Genomic DNA, 10,937 nt, shown 5'->3' on the forward strand with positions numbered 1-10,937 from the left:
CAAAGATGGCCCTTCTCTTTCTTCTCCACATTTCCAGATATCATCAGTCTTTAATGATGCAAATAAATTGCTATTTCCTTCAGGAACTTACCTTGCCAGAATCAATACCACACTTACCCCTCTTCAATTCTCACAGCACTCCCTGTACATTTAGAACATCACAATCACTTTTTTTTTTTTTTTGTACTGGGGATCGAACTTGGGTCCTTGCACTTACAAGGCAGGCCACCAAACCGCTGAGTTAAATCCCTGGCCCTCACAATCACTTTTTACCCTATCCTATAGTAATTGTGTCCATATTTGATCTCACATACTCAATGGTATGCTTTGAGGATAAAATCTTTTCTTTTAATAGTTTAATCTGGGCCTTCTACTCTTTTGTTTTGTTTTGCTGGTGTTGAGGATCAAACTCAGAACCTTGTGCATGCTAGGCAGGTGCTCTACCAATGAGCCACATTCCTAACTAAAGTCATAGAATCTTTGTCTAATCCATTCTCACATGCCTAAAGCACCAAGAACTCTAATTCTGTCTTCAGCATAAAAAGGACTCAATAAATCACTCTTGTGGACATTAATATACAAATAGTAGCAACTCTACATACCATGAAGTTCATTAACAATCAAAGACATATATTTCTACTGTTAAAGTATTATTAAGTTTAATTTTTCTTTAGGTATATTGAAGAATTTATTTTATCTTTCAGAACATAAATATTACTTTCATAAAAGCCTCAAAATACTAGAGTTGATTACATTAAAATCAATATTTAAAATCACAGCCTGGTTTGGTGGCTCATGCCTGTAATCCTAACCCTCTGAGAGGCTGAGGCAGGAGGATCACAAGTTTGAGCTCAGCCCAGACAACATAGCAAAAGCCTGTACCAAACCGAAAAATAAGAGCTGGAGAACCTTTGCATAGTGCAAACCTCCTAGGTTCAATCCTCAGTACAGTCTCCCTGCCCATCACAATTCTGGGTTTTTTCTCATATGTGTATTAACCTCAACATGGTAACTACTGGCCCTGTGAGTTTGAAGTCTCCTGTTGTCTATGTTATTAATGAATAATACTGTTCTATTGTTAGTGGAGGTGCAATTGTTGCATTTAGTAGATATTTACTGTTTGTCAATATTTGGTTTGTCTTGCTGGGGGTTTAGCTCAGGGATTCTGCCACCTGCCTTGGAAGCACAAGAACGCGAGTTTGATCCTCAGTACAAAACAGAAAAAAAAAATTGGTTTGCCTTGGTGCTCATGCTGTGATTATAGATCTCTTTTCGTTGGTTGAGGATAGTTCATTGTTGGTTCTTAGGGCATATTAATATCCAGTTTGAGGTCCCCTATTATAATTCTGTTCATATTTATTTGATCTTTTGTGTCTAGTAGTGTTTACTGTATGAAGTTGAATGGGTCAGTGTTGAGTGCATATATGTTTATAATCGTTATATCTTCCTGTTGAACTGTTCTATTGACCAATAGGTAGTGACTGTCTTTGCCTCTCTGATCAGTTTTGGCTTGAAGTCCACTTTTTCTGAAATTAAGATAGCTACTCTTGCTTTTTTTCATGTTCCTATTGCATGGAATATTGTTTTCCATCCTTTGATTTTTATTCTTTGATAATTTGTTTTTGAAATACATTTTTTTCTTTTTGGTACTGGGGATCAAACGGGTCCTTGCTGATAGTTTCTTTTTGGATTAAATGTGTTTCTTCTATACAGCATTGAATTTTGTTTCTTGATCCATTCTGCCAATCTGTGAGTTTTAATTGAGGAATTGAGACCATTCCCATTTATTTATTTATGACATAAATAAAGCAACTATGCAAAAAATCAATAAGGAAATATCACAATTGAAAAAGCCTTCAAACAAATAGGCTTGATACATATCTACAGAGTGTTCCATTCAACAACAACAGAACACACAGTCTTCTCAGCAGCATGTGGTACTTTCTCCAAACCAGCCACAATACAGTCAATAAAATATGCTTAAGTAAATGCAAAACAATTGAAATTATCCCACACATATTAACAAATCATGGCACAAGAAATCAATGGCAAAAGAAACCACAGAAAGTATGCAAATAATCAATCGGTCATAGAGAAATCAAGGAAGAAATCAGACAGTTCCTAGAATCAAACAATAATGCAAGTACAACACACCAGAACTTACAGAACACAATGAAAGCAATCCCAGGAGTGAAGTTTATAGATGTGAATTTCCACATTGAAAAATCACAGTGAGCCCAAAAAAACAACAAATCATGCATCTCAAGGTCCTAGAAAAACAAGAACAATGTAGATCCAAAGCTATACAAGGTAGGAAACTATGAAGATCAGAGCATAAATTAATGAAATTGAGACCAGCAAACCATACAAAGAATCAATTCATTGAGGAACTGGTTCTTTGAAAGAAAAACAGAATAGATAAGCCCTTAGCCAATCCTAACCAAAAAGGAAACAAAAAATCCAAATCAATGCAATTAGAAATGAAAAAGGTGAACAACAGACACTGATGAAATCCAGAAGAAATTTAGTAAACCTACCAAGCATAAAAAGACCAGGACCTGGAGGATTCACTGCTGAGTTTGATAAGACCTTCAGATGACCATACCACCCTGAATGCACCCAATCTCCTCTAAAAGATCTTCAGTGAGCATAGAAGGCCTCTCTCCTTAAACTCCTTAATGAAATTGAAAGGGAAGTATTCCCAAAGTCATTCCTGGTAGGTAGCATTACCCTGATCACAAAACCAGGTAAGTATCTAACCAAATAACAGAGTGGAGGCCAATCTCTTTAATGAACAGAGATGAAAAAAATCCTCAACAAGATACTAGAAAACAAAGTGTAATGAATCTTCAAAAAGTTATACAACATGACCAAGTAGGCTTCATCCCAGGAATATGAGGATGGTTCTCAGATGCAAATCAATAAATATAATTCACCATATGAACAGAAGCAAGGAAAAAAAATCACATGATCATCTCAATAGATTCAGAAAAAGCCTTTGACAGAAATCTAACATCCACTCATACTAAAAACCTTGAAGAAAATAGGTATAGAAAAATCTTATTTCAACCTGATAAAAGCCATTTATGGCAAACTTACTACCAACTTCATATTAAAAGATGTAAAACTAAAGCTCTGTCTTTAAAATCAGGAGTAAGACTAGGAAGTCCTTAATCACCATTCCTATTCTAGTACTGCAAACCTTAGCCAGAGCAATCAGGCAAGAGAAAGAAATAAAAAAAAATATATAGAAAATGAAAAAATAAAATTATCATTATTTTCAGAAGACATAATTCTCTATATAGAAGAGCGAAAAAATTCCACCAAAGACTCCTAAATGTAATAATCAAATTCAGCAATGTATCATGATACAAAATCAACACACAAAAATATGTGCTGGAGGGAGGACAGCCTCTTTAACAAATGGAGCCAGGAAAACTGGCCATTCACATACAGAAGATTGAATCTAGAACTATATTGCTCACCAGGTACTGGATTAAAATCAAAATGGGTCAAAGATCTAAATATTAGAATAGGAACACTTAATCTTCTAGAAGACAAAGTAAAATTCTTGAAGACATAAGTGTAGATAGTTTCTAAATAAAGCCCCAATTGCTCAAGAAATACAGTAACATCAAGAACCAATAAATGGGATAATATTAAATTAAAAAGTCTCTGCAAAAAGGAAACAACCAACAGAGTGAAGAGACAGCCTACATAATGGGAAAAACTTGTACCAGCTACCCTTCAGACAGAAGACTAATGTCTAGAATATATAAAGAACTAAAAAAAAAAAAATAGACTCCCAACTGTATATATGACAGATAATAAGAAAAAAAGAGGAGGAAAAAGTATTATAATCTAGCATGAACAATTTATCTAAAAGTGTCTTGACTTAGTACAGCTGTCTTACATGTTTTATTTGTTCTTTGGCTTATTAGTTTGGTTTTCAATCTGTACATATGATAATTAACTTTATAAGGTCTTAATTAAATTAATCTGGGCCGGGGATTTAGCTCAGTGGTTCTGCCTCCTGCCTCACAAGTGCAAGGTCTGGAGTTCAATCCCCAGTACCAAAAAAACAAAACAAAACAAAACAAAAGTAAATGAATCTGATGCTATAAAAAAACAAAAAATTAGACCCCCCCATGTAAAAGACCAATAAAAAATGGACAAGTAAATGAATAGACACTTCTCAGAAGTACAAATGGCCAATTGATACATAAAAAATGTTCAACACCTCTGGCCATTAATTACATAAATACAAACCAAAATAACACTGAAATTTTATCTTGCTCCAGAAAAAATGGCTATCATCAAGAAATTACATACTAACAAACAGTAAGGTTACAGGAAGAAAGAAACTATTCCACAGATGTTGGTGGGAATGTGAAGTAGTACAGCCAGCGTGGAAACCAGTGTGGAGAGTCCTCAAAAATATAAATTCCATTCAACCCAGCTATTTCCCCTCTAGATATCTTCCCAAAAGAGTTAAAGACATCATATTACAATACCTTCAGACCCAATAGCTAAATCTTGGAAGCAGCCTAATATATCTACCAACAGATAAAAGAATATGTGGTATTTATACACAGTCCTACTCTGCCATTAAGAAGGATAAATTGTGGTGCACGCCTGTAATCCCAGCATTTGGGAGGCTGAGGCAGGAGGATCTCTGAGTTCAAAACCAGCCTGGGCTACATAGTGAGTTCCAGCTCAGTCTCAATTACATAGTAAGACCCTGTCTCAAAAAACAAAAAACAAGAAGAAGAAGAAAAAGAAGAAGAAGAAGAAGAAGAAGAAGAAGAAGGAGAAGGAGAAGGAGAAGGAGAAGGAGAAGGAGAAGGAGAAGGAGAAGGAGAAGGAGAAGGAGAAGGAGAAGGAGAAGAAGAAGGATAAACTTGAGCCATTTGTAGGAAAATGGGTGCAACTTGAGGCCATAATGTTAAGTGAAATAAATTATACACACAAAATACATCATGGTTTCTCTTAAATGAGAAATACAAAATGTAAATAAAGAGCAAAATAAAAAAAATTTTTTGATCATAGCAATCATTTTTAAGGAATGAATCTGGCCATCAATTACTATTTTGTATTTTCCCTTTTAATGATTTTATAAGGGATTTATTGGTAGAGATGTGATAAAGCAAATACAGCATGTTAGTAACTGCATCTTTTAAATCAAGGGTAGGCAAACTTCTAAAGTAAAAGGTCAAATACTACTTCGCCCTGTGGCTGTGGTGCCAAAGCAGCCAGAGGCAACATGTAAAGGAATAGGCAAGTTTGTCTTTCAATAAACTTGAGGTACAAAAATAGATCAAGCAACTATATTTGGTCCAAAGTCTCCAACTGCCAACCCCTGATCTAAACAGATGTTCACTATATAATTCCTTTTAAATTCTAAATACAGTTTAAAGCTTTCATAATAAAATTTTGGAAACAATGTACCTAGGAATTGTCTGGGTTTTTAAAAGCTATTATTAAAAGATCTAAATACTAAAAGTCTATAAAATGTCCCCCAAGTTTTTTTGTGTGTATTCCTTAAAACAGTCTTTAATGGTAAAAGTTAAGTATCAAATTTTCTGAAGTGCGCTTTGATTTGGACGTTAAAATCATCCTGAACAAGAACGACTGATCCCAAGCTGGCTAGTTCTTGGTAATAAGAAACTTTTCCTCCCTGCTTTTCTCCATCTAGGCTACAGTGACTTTTCACTTAATTACAACCTTTCCATTCCTGTCAAGAAAGGAGAAGTAGATGTTTTTATGGCACTATTATATACATGTATGTGCTTTGTTCCACGGATTTAAAAAAATGTTCCATGATTTAAATCTGATATTATCTAAAGTTGACAGCAGTGATTTTTCAAATTATGTTATTTCCTTTTGAATAATTCCATCTACATGGCACTTAAATAATTTGACATATTTTCACTTCTTTCACAATGTGGATTATTTTAAACTGCTTTTTATGGAAGTGGTGACACTGATTACTTTTAAAAAAAGAATCTAAATTTCTATGTGTTTAGAATATCAGCTCCGCTAGACTGAGCAAGCTGACAACTAGGCCATAAGACACCCCAAGAAGAAGACAATAAGGCCATAAGATGCCCTTTAGGATCTGCTGACAGTCTTGGATTGAAGCAGAAAAAAATCTATTTTGTCATGGCTGGTTTAATTCATAGTCAAACCAGACATTAGAAAAACTTATACCGTCTTTGTTGCTGAAAAAATTTTTTTCTTTAAGCCTACAAAATTATCTGACCTTCTCTCAGACCATTCTCCATTAAAAAAAAAAAAAAAGGGAAAATGGGGGGGGATGTCTATATTTTAGATCATTTCAGCCACAGTGGTGCTTCTACTGAGACTCCCATACCTTGGTCGCTGAGGGCAGCCTGCGCTAAGGTTCCCCCACTTAACTCCTGCTCCTCTGCTCTTAAAGAAACCTTTGGTTGAAGACCCAGAAAATATTCCCTGGAGTTTCTGGTTCTCCCACTGTGCTGCAATCATCTGCTCTAAGCACCCACAGGCCTTGTTTTAAGAGGTCACTATTTCAAATGAAGAAACTGGAGCTGAGAGAGATTAGATTATTGCACTTCCTCCCCTCCTGCTTAGTGAATCCCCACATCTCCTCTCCTCCATCCCTGTCTTATCGCCACCACTTTCCATCAGTGCAGCTATTTGCAAATCCCCACTTAAAGTACAAACTTTGAAGTCATATAAATTAGGGTGCAGCTTTTGCAACTGCCATTTACTAGTTATAGAATTTTTGGTCGAGTTACTTAAACCTTCTGAGGTAGGCTATTAATGGCACCAGAGATGTGGGTCCAGGTCTGAACATCTGTGAATGTTACCTTTATAGTAAAATTTTTGCAGGTGTAATTAAATATTTTGAAATAAAGAAGTTATACCAATCATCAAAGCAGGCACTAAATGTCATCACAATCATACTTAAACAGGAGAGTAGACTCTACACAAAGGAGAAGACTACCTGAAGATGGAGGCAGAGATTGGAGGGATGTGAACTCATGCTTAAGAATGGAGCAGCCATCAGAAGCTGGAAGAAGTTAGGAATGGATACTCCTCTAAAGCCTTGAGAAGAAACCAGCCCTCTGGAAACCTTGACTTCTGGTCTCCAGAAATGTGAAAGAACTTGTTTTAAGCCACCAAGTTTTGTGGTAATTTGTTGTAATAGCCAAGGAAAACTACTATGCCTGCTAAGCCTCAGTTTTCTCATCGTTAAACAGAGATAAGATATGACTTTCTGGCTTTTTCAATAACTAGTTAATAAATAGAACAAGCTAGTTCAATGCCTGGCCCCTAGTAGGCATACAGAATATAGCAGCAGTTACTCTATTATAATTATCTTTATTACATTTGAAAGTGGATTTTTAAAAAGCACAGGTAGCTTATCCTAAACCTAGTACTATTTTAAGAAACAAATTAAATACTCAGTGGAATTATCTTCATATAATATATATGCTAATATAATTTATTTCAAAATAGTGTGTTTCATCAAAAAAAGCTGCCTTCTTGATGTTATTATTAGGTATATTCATGCCAATAGTTAAATAAGCCTTCTATTTTTCCAACTATTTAATTGTATATCCTATCATAAATTATAAGTTTAAGATGGAAAATAAACTTTTCTAGCTGAGAACAGCAAATCTAAATTCAAACTGCTGAATTCTAAAAAAACTACAGATCTTTTAGTGTGCTAAAATTTCTAAATACCAATGTCAATTCCTGCTTATTCAGAAGTTGAACATTCACTGAGATATAATTAAGGAAGAGTGGGAGTTTCACATAATGGAAAGATTGCCTCCCAAACACAAACACAAACAATTAACAATTGCATTGGAGAATGCAAGGGTGCAATAAAAGCTACTACCTTGGAGTGACACAAAGGACATTGAAAGGCATATAGATATAGTAAACAGGTTAAAATTCAGAGTGATAATAGTGAAGCTAACATTTACCAAGGATGTATTATGTCTCAGACACTAGAGCTTTAAAGTTAACTTGCAAATATAGGGAGGAGTGAAGTCACGGAGAAAGGGGTGCTTTGGCCAAATGGCCTCAGGGTCTGGAATAGTCCAGTTCCCTTTTAGGTGCTTTTATATTCTTCTCAAAACAATTCTGAACTCAGAGTTTGTCAGGGTGTTGCTATGTAGTTCAGGCTGGTCTTCAATTCACTGTGTCGTCCATGCTAGACTCAAACTGGCAGCTATCCTCCTGCCTTAGTCTCTGGAGTGCTGGGATTGAGGGTGTGTGCCTTCACACCATGTCTGTAATTTTTGTATTTGAGAGAGGATCTCATCAAGTTTCCCAAGCTGGACTTGAGAGCTTGCTTGGAGATTCTAGCAGGGGAGCACAGCTAATTATATAAACTTGACCAAGGCAATGGTCCTCCCTAATTGAGAGTCTTTCACCCAGCACTCAGCTTTGGGAAGGACACACATGGGGCAGTGAGGAGGAAGGGGACACTTGCCTAGCCAGCCAGATCAGCCAAATCAACCCTGGGGATCAATAGGGTAACAAAAGTGGCAGCCAGATTGCCCTCACATCTTCCAGGCTGGACTTGAACTGTTGATCCTCCTGCTTCAGCCCTCTGAGTAGCTGGGATTGCAGGTATTTCTTCATTCTCTTCTAGAGCAGTAGTCTTCCTTTACCTACTCACTTTACTCTGTGGTTCCGAATGAAAAAGACTGCTTTCTTTTGTTCCACCTCTTAGCTTTAACACAGAGAAGCCCTCAGGATTCAGTTATCCTGTGAGTTTTAGGAAGAAAAAGCAACTGAAATGGGTCTTCTGCTGCAGTTTGCTTAATTATAAAAAAAAATTATTTCAAGCTGAAGGCATATGTTTAGATTTAAATAGGTGTATAGATCATGATATTTGTGAATTCACTTTTGTTCTAAACAAAAAGAGCAAATAAACAGCAAGAGCAGATGACTTCAAGGGTTCTTAAAAATGTCTTGCGAGAACCACACCTGCTCCTGCCACAGCCGCCATCACTCAAGTGCTGGGAGGTAGCCTGGGCCCCAATCCACAGTGGAAAGGAGAGTCACGCCTTCTCCCACCCCAACAACCATTGCTCAAGTGCCGGGAAGGTAGTCGCACGGGCACCCCTGAACCCCTGTAAGTCCTCCCCCACCCGCGCACTCTCAGACATCGTGACTGTGCCAGTCTTTGGAACCACTCTGCAGAGGCAGAGGTGGTCATCCAGGGTATTTTTCTGAGTTCCCAACTTTGAACATCATTAAAGAAAGGGCATGGGAAACCTGTAATAGAACATTGTGGAGTTCAACCATTCAGAAGGTTGGGGAACTCAATCTGGGCCTTGCAGCCCGAGGTCAGTCAGCGTCATGGGGTTCAGCCATCAGCTAACTGAGACCAGGGGACTTACATCCTCACTCTGTTTGAGCCATTAAATGGTAAACACACTGTATTAAAGTTTTGTTCACTGCAGACATGTTCTGGACTGCTTCTTGATTTCAATTTAATTCAAATGATTTAAGGGTGATAGACTAGTGACTACCACAGGTGGTCAGTTTCCAAGTTGTGCTTGATCATATTGTGTTTCTAATCGTATCAGTTGGGATAAATCATTGCGGTTGATTTGATGAGCTGTTTTCTCTGATGTTAGGAAGATGAGAATGTTTGTGGGTCATTAGAGACACAGAAGCTAGGGCGCAACTATATCAGGAAGATTTGGGTGATAACCCAGAGATTAAACCAAGGACAGTCTGACAACAAAAATAAAAATGAGAAAACACTTAAGCAAGACACAAGGACAGACTTCCAGTTCATCAATGGCAAACAGTAGGACAAATGAGGATGAAAAGGCTGATAGTGAACCACCAGGACACCCTGAACTCAAAGCACAGGAAGTAACAAAACAGATCAATCAGGCTCTAGAAAAATTCAAAACAGAACTAATTTCCCAGATAACCATAGAGATAATGAGCAAAATGGAAGTCACAATTCGAGACTCTAGAGCAGAAAGTGACAAAAAAAAATAGATGAGCTCAAGACCAGGATAGAAGCCATGAAGGCCCAGCAGAAGAAAGAAATGGAAAAAATAAACGCCCAACATAGGAAAGAAATGGAATCCATAAAACAGATTCAAACTGATATCCAGAAGATTAAACACTCCATAGAAAGTGTACACAACTGAATAAAAGAATGCGAAGATAGACTCTCAGATATACAAGATAAGATTGCAGTCAGTGACCATGAAAAGAGAGGTCTCTTAAAAACAGTAAGGGATCATGAGAAAACAATTCAACAACTCCTAGATCATGCAAAGAAGAATAACATAGGACTGATAGGAATCCATGAAGTAGCAGGAGAAAATACAAATGACTTTAAAAAGCTGTTTGCAGAATTAATGACAGAAAACTTCCCAAACAGAGGGGAAGAATTTGACATTCTGATAACTGAGGCATATAGGACCCCAACTAGCTACAATCAAAAAAAAATCTACACCTAGATATATAATAATCAAGATCCCAGAAACCCAAGAGAAGAACAAAATACTATAAGCAGTAAGAGAAAAGAAACCAATCATATGCAAAGGAAAGCCCATCAGAATCAAAGCAGACTTTTCAACACAAACCCTTGGGGCAAGGAGATCCTGGAATGAGATATTTCAAGTACTAAAAGAAAACAACCTCCAACCTAGACTGATGTATCCAGCAAAACTCTCTTTCAAAATGGAGGGGGAAATAAGACACTTCCACAACAAAGAACACCTGAGAAACTACATGAATACCAAACCGGCACTACAAGTAATTCTAAACAAGATCCTAGAAAAGACAATGAAGGCAACAACACCATGAGGCCCAACAGAGCAAATCAAATAGGCAAGGCAAGAAATTAAAAGGAGAAGGTGAAAAAGTAAAAAGAGTCAACAAAAGGCCAATAACATGTCAATAAT

The sequence above is a fragment of the Fukomys damarensis genome, unplaced genomic scaffold (genome assembly GCF_012274545.1).
Source record: "Fukomys damarensis isolate Sample0158 unplaced genomic scaffold, DMR_v1.0_HiC HiC_scaffold_20, whole genome shotgun sequence".
Taxonomy (NCBI): Eukaryota; Metazoa; Chordata; class Mammalia; order Rodentia; family Bathyergidae; genus Fukomys; species Fukomys damarensis.